Source organism: Tachysurus vachellii, chromosome 16 (genome assembly GCF_030014155.1).
Source record: "Tachysurus vachellii isolate PV-2020 chromosome 16, HZAU_Pvac_v1, whole genome shotgun sequence".
In the NCBI taxonomy this organism is placed as follows: Eukaryota; Metazoa; Chordata; class Actinopteri; order Siluriformes; family Bagridae; genus Tachysurus; species Tachysurus vachellii.
In genome coordinates, this window is record NC_083475.1 from 19,593,764 (window position 1) to 19,610,682 (window position 16,919).

A 16,919-nucleotide genomic window follows, 5' to 3' on the forward strand; every position below is an offset into this window, starting at 1 on the left:
TCACTGTGTCTGACCTCACTGTGTCTGACCTCACTGTGTCTGACCTCACTGTGTCTGACCTCACTGTGTCTGACCTCACTGTGTCTGACCTCACTGTGTCTGAATTACTGTGTCCGACCTCACTGTGTCTGACCTCACTGTGTCTGACCTCACTGTGTCTGACTTACTGTGTCTGACCTCACTGTGTGTGAACTCACTGTGTCTGACTTACTGTGTCTGAATTACTGTGTCCGACCTCACTGTGTCTGACCTCACTGTGTCTGAGCTCACTGTGTCTGACCTCACTGTGTCTGACGTACTGTGTCTGACTTACTGTGTCCGACCTCACTGTGTCTGACCTCACTGTGTCTGACCTCACTGTGTCTGACCTCACTGTGTCTGACCTCACTGTGTCTGAATTACTGTGTCCGACCTCACTGTGTCTGACCTCACTGTGTCTGACCTCACTGTGTCTGACTTACTGTGTCTGACCTCACTGTGTGTGAACTCACTGTGTCTGACTTACTGTGTCTGAATTACTGTGTCCGACCTCACTGTGTCTGACCTCACTGTGTCTGAGCTCACTGTGTCTGACCTCACTGTGTCTGACGTACTGTGTCTGACTTACTGTGTCTGACCTCACTGTGTATGAACTCACTGTGTCTGACATCACTGTGTCTGAGCTCACTGTGTCTGACCTCACTGTGTCTGACTTACTGTGTCTGACCTCACTGTGTATGAACTCACTGTGTCTGACCTCACTGTGTCTGACCTCACTGTCTCTGGGGGGGCCAAGATGTCAGCGGTGTGAATGGTCACGTTTTAGAGTCGTCTACGTAGTTTGAGGAGTTTGAAGCTAACAAACTTAGATTTGAATATGTAAAGTTACAACTTAGAAAATATATGCTTTTTCGATATTTTTCTGGCAATACTTGCACTTTTTGATGTGATATTATGGGCAAAAAAAGGAAAAATCAGTCCATTCATGAAAGCGCTATACTAGCTGGACACCTATTGGAAGAATGCTGCACGGAGTCGGTCGACATGGAGAATATTAATATTAATCTTGAGACAGAAATCGGTGCCAATGAAGAGGTTCTTGCGAGGCCTCTTTGCTCTACTCCATCCAAGAATCTTGTGAGTTCAAAAGGCATGAACGAAGTTTCCTTATCTACATTACTTGACGTGATTCATAAGCTAACTGCTAAAGTGGATGAAACACACAACAAGGTGATCTCCATTGATAAAACGTTTCTTGCGGAAAACTCGACAAACTATCTGAAAAAGTCTCCCATATGAGTGAAGAGGTCAAGATGCACGCTGTCAAGATCGTTCAACTTGAAAAGGAGATTAAGGAATTGCGAGTTGAGAATGTAAGTCTGAAAGAAAGCTTCGATGAAATGCAACGGTACTCACGTAGATGGAATCTCAAGCTACAGGGGGTCCCAGAGCGCGACGGAGAAGATGCGAGAGGAGTGACACTCGACGTCCTAAAGAAGATGGTCCCTAGTATCCAGAACAAGTCGGATGATGTAGTTGATGTTGTACACCACCTGGGGCTAAGGAGATCCGACGGAGCACCTCGTAACATCATCATGCGTTTTACCATGCGTACCTACAGAGACATGGTATGGAGGGCTGCGAAAGACTCGCGCTATCTAAAAGAAAACAAGCTTCGGATCAAGGAGGCGCTGATCAAACGAGATGTTGAGGCTAGAGCCAAATTATGGCCGTTGGTTAAGAAGGCTCGTGAGGAGGGGAAGAAGGTTCCGTGGAAGGGTCCCCATGCTTTTGTCGCTGGAAAAAAACTCGAACTTTGCCCTTGAGATGGACAACGTATTGTTCTATATTCGCAGATTACCTTCATGGCGCAACTTATTTTGAATTTAACTCAAGAATTGTGCGTGAACAGTTTTTCACGTTTTGATGTCTGCCCCTGTGTTCTCTTCACGAGTTGCTCTTGATCAGTCTTTCATTTACAAATAACCTTCAAAGAGTGTTCCTTCTGAACGTTTCATTTGTGCTCGGACAATTTCTTATTTTATTTTATAATAATATCTTATTTACAGTCTTCATGGAGCATCTGAAGTCGAACTTGCTCCTGAACTGTGCATTGACAAACATTCTCTAAATGCAGACCGATTTATGGGGCAACGTGAAAGTTTTATACTTTGTTATGGTTCCTTTATCACAATAAGTTATGCTCTCTCATACAGTTGCACTTTTGCCTAAGTTATAGGGTATGTGTTAGCTTCAACTACCTCTTTGTCAACGCAGTTTTACAGCGGTAAGTTTTAAAACCTTTTGTGTTCTTGTGTTCTTAGTCGAGTTACTCTTTACTGTTTTTTTTTTTTTCTCTTTTTTTTCTTTTTTCTTTCTCTTATGCAAGACTTGGAGTTTAACTCTTTGAGTATTTTATCGTTGAACACTCGTGGCTTGAGAGATCTCACTAAAAGAAAAGCCTTATTCTTATACTGTAGAAGAATGAATGCTGACTTAATACTGTTACAAGAAACTCATTCCTGTGAGGGTGATGTTCGCTTTTGGAAATCACAGTGGGGTGACAAGGCCTACTTTAGTCACGGATCTAACCACTCCGCAGGGGTTCTCACTTTGATTAACAAATTTAAAGGAGATATTGTTGAATCGTTGATTTCTATGGAAGGAAGATGGATTATTCTGGTCACTAAACTTGATAATGCTACTTTTATAATATGTAATATATATGGCCACAACTTAAAATCTGCCAACAAGTCTCTTATTTTCTTATTACAGAGAAATATCGAAGCCTTGAAAAATAAATATCAACAAGCTTTTATTATTATTGCTGGAGATTTTAATGATTCATTCATTCATTCATTCATTCATTTTCTACCGCTTATCCGAACTACCTCGGGTCACGGGGAGCCTGTGCCTATCTCAGGCGTCATCGGGCATCAAGGCAGGATACACCCTAGACAGAGTGCCAACCCATCGCAGGGCACACACACACACACACACACACTCTCATTCACTCACACAATCACACACTACGGACAATTTTTCCAGAGACGCCAATCAACCTACCATGCATGTCTTTGGACCAGGGGAGGAAACCGGAGTACCAGGAGGATTTTAATGATGTATTAGATAATTCAGTTGACAGATTTCCCCCTAAGATGAGCCTCACTAATAATATTATCTGTAATCTGTGTGATTATTTTCATATTGCAGATGCATGGCGCTATTATCACCCTGATGTAGCTGAATATACTTGGAGTAATAATTTGTTGTCTTCTAAATCTAGAATAGACTTTTTTTTGATTTCTCAACAGTTACTGCAATACGTGTTTGATGTCAGTCACCAATATGCTCCATTTTCTGACCACTTAGTAATTAAGCTGATTTTGCAGACTAAACACAGGGAGAGTACTGTACGTGGTTACTGGAAATTGAATAATAATCTGCTAAAAGATAAAAATTTTAATGATCAAATCCAGGGATTAGTTAATGGAATTTTTTCAAATAATGAATTTGAGTCTCATGGTGCTAAATGGGAATATTTTAAATATAAAGCAAGATTACTAGCAATAAATAGATCTAAAACCTTAAAAGTGGTTAATGCTGATAGAGAAGCGGACTTGCTAATTAAAATAAATACCTTAATCAAAAAAGAGAATCTCTCTGTTACAGAAATTAGTCAGTTAAAAACTTTGCAATTGGAATTAGACAATATATATTTAGAAATAGTTAAGGGTGCCTTCGTTAGATCTAGAGCGAGATGGATTGAGGAAGGAGAAAAGAATACGAGTTTCTTCTTCTCACTTGAGAAGTTTTTTCATTTTTAATGCACAATTCAGTTTCTAAAAACCCTGAAGAAATTGAGAAATTTGTTACTAATTTTTATAGGAACCTGTACTCCCCTGATTTCCAGGCAAACCAAAGTATGTCATACCTACAACAGATTAAGAACTATATACCTCAAATAAGTGATGAATTTAAGTTGTCATGTGAGGCTACTGTTTCCTTAAATGAAATAAGAGATGAAATGAAATCAATGAAAAAGGGGAAATCGCCTGGCTCCGATGGCCTTACTTTAGAATTCTTCATACAGTTCTGGGAGATTTTAGAACAACCTTTCTTCTTAATGCTTCAAGAATGTATAAATAATGGTACAATGACTCCTACTATGAAACAAGGGGTGATATCTCTCATTCCCAAACCAGATAAAGATGTAACTATAATTGATAACTGGCGCCCTATCACTCTTCTTAATTTTGACTATAAATTAATTGCATCCATATTTGCCAAGAGATTAAAACAGCACTTACATTATATCATTAATGAAACACAGACTGGATTTATGAAAGGTCGTCATATTAGTTGTAATACTCGACTTTTTTTGGATCTTATTGATTACAGAGATGAAATCAAGTCTGATGCAATTATCTTATTCATCGATTTTTATAAGGCCTTCGATACTGTAAAGCATCAATTCCTTATAGACTCTTTAGGGGCTTTTGGATTTCCTTCTAAACTCATAAATATTGTTCAAATGCTGTACAAAGAAATAGATAGTTGTATAATTTTAAATTCACGTACATCACCAAGGTTTCCTGTCCTTCGCGGAATACATCAAGGTTGTCCTTTGAGCCCCTTTTTATTTTTATTTGTTGTTGAAACATTATCCATAGATATTTTGCACAATAATAACTTTGCTGGCCTTAATATCTTTAACAGAGAGATTCGAATCTCACAGTTAGCAGATGATACTACTCTATTTTTGAAGGACAAAGAGCAAGTTTCTCCAGTTTTAACTACCATCAATGCCTTCTCTAATGCTTCTGGGCTCAAACTTAATTTATCTAAGTGTGAAATTATTTGCTTATTTGACACTGTGGAAACTGAAATTGAAAATATACCAATTAAAAATGAAGTGAAATATTTGGGAATTCATATAACAAAAAATTTAATTAGTAGACAATCTCTGAATTTTTCTCAACGGTTATTGAAAACAAAATATATTTTTAATAATTGGCTCCAAAGAGATTTATCAATTTTAGGCAGAGTTTTCTTATCCAAAACAGAAGGATTATCCAGGTTTGTGTACCCTTCCCTGTCTTTAGCTGTAGATAATCACACCTCCAAAAGTATAGATAAGATTTTTCTTGATTTCATTTGGAGCAATAAGTCACACAAGTTGAAGAAATATGTTTTAGCAAACAAAAGGAGTGATGGGGGTCTCGAAGTCCTGCATTTTGATGATACTAACAATACATTTAAAATTAATTGGTTAAAAAGATGTTTGCTTGGGTCAGATTCTTTGTGGTATTTTATTCCTAATAATATCTTTAAGAGGGTAGGTGGCCTTTCTTTTTTGATGAAATGCAATTACTCCACTGGTAAATTACCTATTAAACTGGCTAGATTTCATCAACAAGCCTTGTTAGCCTGGAAACTGGCTTACAACCACAACTTTTCACCCCACAAGACCATCTTATGGAATAATCTGGATATTAAAATTAGAAAAAGATCAATCTTTTTTGATAAATGGTTTAATAGAAACATAATTTTTGTTGCTGATCTATTCAACTCTGATTGTGATTTATTATCTTATGAAAGCTTTATGAATATCCATCATTGTCCCGTTCCATTTAAAGAATTTAACTCTGTTATAAAGGCAATTCCTGATGGATTAATATGTCTAATGAAAGCTTCCCTTACCCATGAGTCATGCACAAAACAACTTTCACAGTTATGTTTGGGAGGTGTCTCGCTTTTAAGTAAAGATTGTAATAATAAATGTATTCGTCAACTTTTTCAATCTCGAAACTCAATTTCTCCAAAAGGGAAATTTTTTTGGAGTTCTAAAATAGATAACATTAAATGGAGGAAAACATGGTTATTACCATATAAACACTGTATACCGAATAAAGTGAAAGAAGTGCACTTCAAAATTTTGCATAATATATACCCTTGTAATGCATTTTTGTCTAAATTTTGTGATGTAGCTGATATATGTACCTTCTGTAAAAAAGAAAGTGAAGATATTTGTCACTTATTTTTCTCATGTAATGTTTCCTCACTCTTCTGGAAAGATTTGAGTCTCTATTGTTTTTCTAAAGTTAACGTGAATGGTGTTTTTCACATTAAGGATATCGTTTGCTTTTTTGAAAACCAAAACAAATCTTTAGAGTCAACTGTTAACTTTCTTATCCTCGTGGCAAAGTTCTATTTTCACAAACAAAGATTTCTTAAGAAAATACCTACTTTTATAGAGTTCTTATGTGTAGTAGAACATTTCATTAAATCACTGAGAGTAATTAATAACAAAAAATGTATTTCTTTTTTGAAGAGATATGATGAGATCTTTCTTGTAACGTGATTAATACTTGTTTTGATGTGTTTATTTTTCTTTTTTTATTATTTATTTATTTATTTATTTATTTATTTATTTTTTTTAGAACCCTCTTTTCTTTACTTGTTCTGTTTCTGCCTTTTTTTCTATCTATTCTGACATCTGGTCAGTTAAGGTTGGATGTGTTGATGATACATTTTGTGTAATGTATACATAGCTGTGTTTGATTAGAATCTTTGAATTTGCAATAAAAGAAATTTAAAAAAAAAAAAAAAAAAACCTCACTGTGTATGACTTACTGTGTCTGACCTCACTGTGTCTGACCTCACTGTGTATCACTTACTGTGTCTGACCTCACTGTGTCTGACCTCACTGTGTCTGACCTCACTGTGTATGACTTACTGTGTCTGACCTCACTGTGTATACCTCACTGTGTCTGACCTCACTGTGTATACCTCACTGTGTCTGACCTCACTGTGTATGACTTACTGTGTCTGACCTCACTGTGTCTGACCTCACTGTGTATACCTCACTGTGTCTGACCTCACTGTGTATGACTTACTGTGTCTGACCTCACTGTGTATACCTCACTGTGTCTGACCTCACTGTGTATACCTCACTGTGTCTGACCTCACTGTGTATGACTTACTGTGTCTGACCTCACTGTGTCTGACCTCACTGTGTATACCTCACTGTGTCTGACCTCACTGTGTATACCTCACTGTGTCTGACCTCAGTGTTGTAATGTAACGGAGTACAAATACTCCGTTACTGTACTTAAGTAGAAATTTCACGTATCTGTACTTTACTTCGTTATTTAAATTTATGTCAACTTTCACTTTTACTCCACTACATTTCCTAGATAAAATGTCTACTTTTACTCCGTTATATTTCCACTAAGCGTCTTCGTTACTCGTTTCTACAAAATAAAATCAGAAGAAATGTGTGCGACTGCAATAAGGGAGGTTTGGTGAATCACTGCTCCTAGATTGCATTGCGCACGTCCGCACTCTCTACGGAGAAGCACAGGGACGCTCAGCGTGCACGCGCAGTCAGAGCTGGAGGCGCAGTGCACGCGCAATCAGAGCGGAGCTGGAGGCGTTTATCTATAACGATAATCGGCTGAAAGCCGCAAAGACGGCAACCAAAAGCAGTGAAATGTCACTATTCTTATTACCAGAGTTGTAGCACAAACAAAATATTAATGCAAACAATCCATTCAATAATAAATAAAAATAACATTTATTGATTTGGTCTTTGTCTTGTGAATATTTGTTTATTAATGACTACATTCATTGGACACACTGTTTGTAGAGAATGCACACATACATGAACTGATCTGATTCAAGACTGGCATCATTACATCATGCATAAAATTTTGGTGTCCACTTTTGCCATTTAATAACACCATAACTTTTGGCTTACTATGTAGTCATATAATATATAATATAAAACTCTTCTTGTTTTAAATTCTCACTGAGGACTAAAACCCCCTAAAGATGAGACCCTAGAACCGCCCCTGATCTTATACCTACAGAAAATCACTGAAATTTTACTTTTTACTTTTACTTCAAATACTTAAGTACATTAAATATCAGAAAATGACTTTTGATACTTAAGTACAGTAAATATCAGATACTTTAAGACTTTTACTTGAGTAATATTCTAAAAGGTAACTTTCACTTCTACCAAAGTCTTTTTCTAGTACGATACTTGTACTTTTACTCAAGTATTGCTTTCTACTACTTTATACAACACTGTCTGACCTCACTGTGTATGACCTGTGTATGACCTCACTGTGTCTGACCTCACTGTGTCTGACCTCACTGTGTATGACTGTGTCGCCAGAAGAGCGGTACTTGCCTGACTGCATTGTGCCAAGTGTAAAGTTTAGTGGAGAGGGGATTATGGTGTGGGGCTGTTTTTTCAGGGGTTGGAACCTCGCTGTGGTTCCTTTCGGCTGTTATAGACAATCTGCCACAATCCTGGATGCTCTGAGATTCTTTTTTGCTCACCACTGAGTGTAAAGTGTTTCTACACAAAGTCAGAAAGATCAGACCGTCTCTTTAATTGTGATGTGTGATCTGAACATCTCCTGAAGCTCTTAAGCTGTAGGATTTTATCCACAGTGTCGCTGCCACCTGATTGGCTGATCATATAGCTGCATGAATAAAAGGTCCAGTTAGTAAAAACTTAAGATATGTACATTCTTTTATTATCCTAAGTTGCATATAGTAAGAAGAAATAAGTATTTAGACAATAAGTATTTAGAAGTATTTGGAAGTCCGGTGCTTACTGTACATCCATTTCAAATGTCTTGTGACTTTGTTCTGGAGGAATAAGAATGTACCAGAGTTTCTCCTCTAAACTTCTCCCTAATGGGGTTCTTTGTGTATATGGTGCTGATGCTGAAAGACTGAAACAAGTTCCATTAAGTAACACATGCACACATTACACAGCACATCATATGTCCAAAAGTATTTCCCTATCCGTTTGTCTTCGGTCATCAAACTGAGGTTGTTTCTACTTATGCGCTATTCTAGATCGCTACTGAATTCAAAACTAAGCAGGTTTCATATGACAATTATTTATGTTACATTCAAACCTAACCCGCTTGAATCTCAAGTGGTTAGTAAACATAAGCCTTGATTGATGTCATGATGCTGAAAGTATTTACATAATCTGACTGATCTCCAGTGAGGTGTCTAAGATTTTAACGATCATATGTTGGTGAAGATAAGACCCCTGGCGAAAGACGATTTTTGTCAGAACCACAGTTTCCTGACCACTGTTTTAAACCCAAATTGATTTTACCTCCAGAAGAATTGCTATCTCTTCAGGCATCTCGGTGGAAATGACATTCGAGGTCAGATTAGAGCTCAGACGATTGAGGTCTCAGATTATATTTCAGTAAAACTCCAGGTAACTAAGAGCTCCTCCATACAGTGCGACATGACGGTTAATAATAATAATAATAATAATAATAATAATCACCTTTATTTTCTATAGCGCCTTTAAAAGTACATCTCAAAGCACTTTACAAAAGCAAATAAAACAACAAATACACCACGTAATTGTCACAGTCTGGGTAGGAGGGAGACAGACCCATACGCAGGATAGCTTCAAATGACAGGGGTTTAATGAACAATAAAGACAACACAGTGAAATACACGACATAACCAATACAAATGACGACACTTAACAACGGTTAACATGACTAGACGTGACCACACACACAACTAATGATTCACACTTAAATACAAAAGACAATCAGATACAATTAGGAACAGGTGTGGAGACAGGGAGGAACAGACGAAGGCGGGGCAGACACGTGACAACAACAATAACAGAAGCACATGGCCAGAAGTCCGGGCTGATCCCTGACAATAATATACAGATTAAAATTAAAGCAACAAAAATATGAAATCTTCAGTGTACCTAAGTATCCAAAAACAATACATCACCTATTACCCTGATTATGGAATCAATACCTGTTCCTTTGCAGTATAACAAAACTGGGTGATGATATGATGCCATCACACCACACTTACATCAACCTATTTTGTCACCTAGTAGTCCAAATAAATTAAAATTATACAGCACTGATGTGCCGTATACATACGACTCATTCACATATGACACATTAAAACACCTCAAAGAGTCAATTCATTCACCTAAGACACAGCAACCACGTCAAAGAGTCGACTCATTCATATACGATACATCAACCACCTAGAAGAGTCAATTCATTCACCTAAGACACAGCAACCACCTCAAAGAGTCGAATCATTCATATACGATACATCAACCACCTAGAAGAGTCAATTCATTCACCTAAGACACAGCAACCACCTCAAAGAGTCGACTCATTCATATACGATACATCAACCACCTAGAAGAGTCAATTAATTCACCTAAGACACAGCAACCACCTCAAAGAGTCGACTCATTCATATACGATACATCAACCACCTAGAAGAGTCAATTCATTCACCGAAGACACAGCAACCACCTCAAAGAGTCGACTCATTCATATACGATACATCAACCACCTAGAAGAGTCAATTCATTCACCTAAGACACAACCACCTCAAAGAGTCGACTCATTCATATACGATACATCAACCACCTAGAAGAGTCAATTCATTCACCTAAGACACAGCAACCACCTCAAAGAGTCGACTCATTCATATACGATACATCAACCACCTAGAAGAGTCAATTCATTCACCTAAGACACAGCAACCACCTCAAAGAGTCGACTCATTCATATACGATACATCAACCACCTAGAAGAGTCAATTCATTCACCGAAGACACAGCAACCACCTCAAAGAGTCGACTCATTCATATACGATACATCAACCACCTAGAAGAGTCAATTCATTCACCGAAGACACCGCAACCACCTCAAAGAGTCGACTCATTCATATACGATACATCAACCACCTAGAAGAGTCAATTCATTCACCTAAGACACAACCACCTCAAAGAGTCGACTCATTCATATACGATACATCAACCACCTAGAAGAGTCAATTCATTCACCTAAGACACAACAACCACCTCAAAGAGTCGACTCATTCATATACGATGCATCAACCACCTAGAAGAGTCAATTCATTCACCTAAGACACAGCAACCACCTCAAAGAGTCGAATCATTCATATACGATACATCAACCACCTAGAAGAGTCAATTCATTCACCTAAGACACAACCACCTCAAAGAGTCGACTCATTCATATACGATACATCAACCACCTAGAAGAGTCAATTCATTCACCTAAGACACAGCAACCACCTCAAAGAGTCGACTCATTCATATACGATGCATCAACCACCTAGAAGAGTCAATTCATTCACCGAAGACACAGCAACCACCTCAAAGAGTCGATGAATTCATTCTAAAAGGTGATTATCAATGAACTCTTAATGTTTTTCCCAAACTGGACCCTGTTTATAAAATCTGGGTTGATCTGTGCATTAGTGATCTAATCCTAAATTATGTGTCTGCATGGAGAGAGATTTTCATGACATTCACATTCATGCACTCATTTTTCCAACAGCTGAGGCAGAAAGTCACCAAAGATCAAAGATTTGTTTGTTCAGATGGTTGATGTGAACATGACGCATGATGGTGTAAGTGTACGGGTATTCCTAATAAACTGGACAGTGAGTGTATGTTCTAATCTGTAAGTTAGCTTTTTGAAAAAAATGTTCTTAGGAAGCGATTGAGCTGAAATGTGTTGTTCTGTATTGTTCTGTTCATCTGTAACTAGGTTTTATCTGCTGGGTTACATCTAAAACATGGCCACCTTCAAAAATTCAGCAATATATCGTACAATTTTAGACATTTTATACCTTTATAGATGAGCACACTTTTTTTTTTAGTAGTACATTTCATTCGGACCGTCTATTAAACGATGCTATAAATAGATAGTAACACACGGTCAATTAAACCACCTATTGACATGCTGCTAAAAGTAATAGCATGAAAGTAGAAGATTTTGCTTTGAAACGTAGTGGAGTTGAATTATTAACTCTGCAAAAATGTAATTCTTTAATATTTAATAAAGTGCAGATATTTAGTACAGTGATGAATTACATGTACTTCTTTAATGTCCACTACTCTTATGTTCTTATCTTATCCAGTCCTCCTCATATATCTGTTAAAACACTCTCAGATATTCTGTTACACTGCCTCCTTTGCTCTGTATATTCTTTAGAATAGATCATTTGGAAATAGAATCCATTTGCAAAAATTTAATTTCCTCCTATTTTGTTGTGATCATGTCGATGATTGAAGGTCTTTATCACGTCTCAGTCCACAGCGGTGTTAATATGAAGCTCATATGAAAGTAAACACAGAGGACTTTAAGAACTTGTCGTGTTTCAGAAAGATTTCTGTTTTTATCTCGAATACTAAAGGTGATATATTCATAGAAAAGTTCCAGGTTTGTTTTTTTTCCACACAAACTTTTGTATCTTCAGAGTAAATGTTGATATCAAACCCGTTTCTGTTCTCTGAGACGTTCCGAGTGTTCGTTCGTCTAAAAGCAGCTCAAATTTATCTTCAACACCAAAATTCAGCGTAAGATTATCAACAGAGGGACAAACACACGTCTCACACTGAAAGCCAACTTGACTGACTAATTTTAGATCGGACTCTCACAGAACGTCATTCGGTTGTATATGCTGATTGAGTCGATGTCTGATCTGCTAGAGAACTGGCAAAAGAGGTTAAACAGACACACTCAGACCTCGCTCTTGAACTGAACAGGACTCACCAGGCCTAGCGTGTGTCTGGTTAAAGATCAAGTTGGAGGTTATATTTCTGAAGAACACAAGCGCTTCATACATGTCACGAATACTGTTAGAGCCAGCAGATGCAGAAATGTAGATTTTATTGAAACAGAGTAACACAAACAATCAAAACCATGAGAAAAGTACCATAAACCAGCACTAGATCAACAAGGCGTGATGGTCCAGTGGTCAAGGTGCTGGATTCCTGATCAGAAGGCCGTGGTTCGAGCCCCAAAGCTCCCGAGACATCAACTTTGGGTCCTTGAGCAAGGTCCTTAACCTCACCTGCTCCAGGGGCGCTGTAGTATGGCTTGACCCTGCGCTCTGACCCCATAACCTGGGATATGTGAAAATGGGGAAGTCATGGCCTAATGATTAGAGAGTTTGACTCCTAACCCTAAGGTGTACCATGACCAGTGTTGTGCTAGTTATTAAAAAATAGTAACTAGTTACAGTTACTAGTTACTTCATTCAAAAAGTAACTCAATTACGTTATTGATTACTTACACCAAAAAGTAATGCGTTACTGTTAAAAGTAACTTTTTAGTTACTTTTTTAAAGAACGTTCTTTAATGTTCCCATTAATTTATGCGTTATGGTCTATACAAACACAAAACCAGACATCCCAAGTGTCCCGGATGTTCCAGGAGTCTCCCGCATATTGATAGCGGCTCCCTGATGCCCGCAAATTAGTTACAATCTCCCGGAATCTAGAGCGAGCGAGCAAGAGCGCCCACGGTGGGGCAATCCTGACTGACTATCAATTGTCAGTGTGGGCGGGCTATAGCCCATGTGTTTCGGAATTACTGCCGCACATACTTGAATAAACGGAAACACGCCCACAGCGCGTCTTCTTTGTGTTTACAGGTTGGCATCCACCAATCCTACAATGCGTCGCTGCTGTAAACAGGTTAGGCTGTAGGCTACACTAAACCAAAATTAATTAATTTAAAAAAGTAACGGATAACGCACCATATAGTAACTTTATATAGTTTTTATTTATATAGTTACTTTATTTAAAAAAGTAACGCGTTAGAGTATTAGTTACTGTCAAAAGTAACGGCGTTACAGTAACGCGTTACTGCGCAACACTGACCACGACTTAGGTTCCCCTGAGGAAGGTAACGATGCCCTTGAGCAAGGTAACGACGCTAATTAATGGTCACCTAGAACAGGTGTATGTGATTATTGAGGACACGTGGCGTTGATGTCTTATATGCTGGGGCTGATGGGTAATGTAGTTCAGGGAATAACCAGGAGAGAACCTCCTGTCACCTTCACGATTGAACCCTGCATGCGTACATCATGGACTAGTATACATAGAGTTCTATGTATACTAGTCCATGATGTACGCATGCAGGGTTAGTGTTATATTAGTGTAATATTAGTGTAATATTAGTGTAATAGGTTAGTGTTATATTAGTGTAATTCACTGCTCTTCTAGATCCAAAAACGGAAATAGAGGCAGCTGAAGGTTATATATGTAAGAAGGAATATGTGTAATTAATCAGCTGACTCCAAACGATAATCACGATAACCTTTTAATTGATGCAAGAAGTGTAACGTATAAGCGTTCTAATGATAGAACGAAACAGCTGTCTGAAACAGCTTCGAGTAGAGCTTTCACTATACAGTAGTGTTTCTACATCAACTTTTGCACTTTTGACTTAAACATGCTTTAGTTGACCAACTTTTATTCATACAGTCACTCTCGTTCACATCATCCTTGTGATCTTTTCTGATCACGTGAATAAATTGACACTTAAATTAGAAGATAAATATAAAACAAACAACTAAAAAACAGACTCCCAGCAGTGTGAGAGCTCTATGATCAGATCGTTTATTTTTAAATGCAGCTTTTTCACCAGGTCCTGAATGTTTGCAAGCAGCCGTCCTTGTACCCGAAGCGTTGCGGCCCATTACCTTGTTAAGCAAATGTGATTAATCTGCATAATGTCATTCTGAGTATTCACATTACTAAGATGTATTGCTGAAATGTCTACTCACCCTAATGACACTTTCACACGTGAAGTAAGTAGATGAATTTTACTTTTCTTTTAATAGCCATGACCAGTTGTTTAATTAGATGGCAAAAAAAAACCTCCTAAACCCCTCCTATTGCTCACTTTTGTAACTACATACCTGAATATTTTCTAGCTAATATAGAGTAGAGTAGAGTTAAGAGTACTTTATTTTAACCCAAGTGGAAAATCGGTTTTATAACAGCAACAACACCAGAGCAACAGAAGGGATCGCCTGAAAGAGTCGACTCATTAATCTGAAACACATCAACCACCTCAAAGAGTCGACTCATTCACACATGAAAAATTAAAACACCTCAAAGACTCAATTCATACACTAAAGACACAGTAACCACCTAGAAGAGTCGATTCATTTACCTAAAACAAAGCAAAGCAAGCAAAGACACAACCACCTGAAAGAGTTGACTCACTCACATATTACACATCAACCACCTCAGAGAGTCAATTCATTCACCTAAGACACATCAAACACCTCAAGTCGACTTGTTCACAGACAACACATACTGTACAGTAAGTCAGCTCAAAGACTCGACTCATACACTTGACACATCAATCTCAAAGATTCAACTCATTTGTCTACAACAATTTTTCCACATTTGTTTTTTTCTTACAAGGTCAAATTTATTTTTTCACATGATCACATATTAGACTTATTATTTTACTGAGATGCACCTTCTTCTTTTTGTCTGTTACTTATATACAGTATATAATACCCAAAATATCACTTATAGCTTATTCTATCTATAACAATAACCTCATTATATGAGTACAATATTTTTATAGAGTTTTACAATTCATGGTCATGACATGCTTAGTTTGTGGGCTTTTACACATCGTCATAATATATGCATTTGTGCCCATACTTTATTAAAAAAATATTTACATCAGCTCTGTAGACTATTATTAAGCATTGATGGTTCAATGCTTCACTTGCAGTGTTGGACCATCACTGTTGGAGCATGGCATGTATTCTCTAGAGTATAGCCCTGGAATTTTTTCACGAGCTTTACAGATGTTTTGTCCTCATTTTTTTTTTTTAAATCCCAGTTTAGGGAGCACCAATGTAAGATGTGTGATGTGATGAGTGAAATCTCAGCGCCTTGTCATCAGTAAAAGAGATCAGATTAGCGAAGACTGATGGACTGCTGGCTGTAAAGGAAGCTGATAAGGCTCCAAGAATTAACCTTGGCTCCAAGTACTGGACTCAAGAGGCTTTGTGATTGTCTCTCTTTTTAGAAGAAACACAAAGATCGCCCACTTTGTTATCTGTACAGTCCACAGAGACATCAATCAAAGCGCAGACTGCCACATCGACCCTCTCCACCAGGATCAATGGCCTTTCCTGCTTGGTCTGTTGCGGCAAAGATTGCCAAGAGATACCGAAGGGATGGTCCGCTGCTCACGAGTCGAGTACAGACGAATGGGCTTACCTCAGACCAGACCAGAGCATAATTAATTACACCTGCTCAGACACAATGAATGGCTGTAATGGATTAAAATCTGATTTACAAAAAGGGATAAAAAAGAAAAATGTTGTTCGAATGTTCATTTTAATTCTGACATGGTCCCTTGTTGCACTAGTGTAATTATTTTATTATTTAACGCAAGAGGCATCCTGGAGCTCGTACCGCACTCCTACACACTTACGCTGAGAAAACAAAACAAAACAACCAATAAAATTTGAATTTAATATGTAAATGGGCCACTCTGTAAATGCATACACATTATCACATTATTATTATTATTATTGCTTATAATTGACCTAGCCTAACAAATAAAAACAAACACTGAGAGAAATATTGTACAATCAATATGAAAAACTATAAATGTGTAAACACACGTGTATTAATTATCTCGGGTACTGTTGTACAAACGATGTACATAATATAATGCACATATATTTACATGCACTTTAACAATAGATTAACATTTTATATTCATATTCAGACCACATCACTGTAATCACTGTATTCAGACACTACCTTTCTATTTATTTATATATTTTACTATTGCTGTTTCCCACCATGCATATTTTCCCTATATGCTCCATTTTATTTTTTCATTTGACACATATACAATACGGCACAGTGAAATTCTTTCATTCAGATATCAGATATCTTTGGAGGTTGGGGTCAGAGCACAGGGCCAGACATGATACAGCACCCCTGGACTAAGGGCCTTGCTCAGGGGCCCAACAGTGGCAGCCTGGCAGTGCTGGGGCTTGAACCCCGATCCTCCGATTAAAACCCATAAACT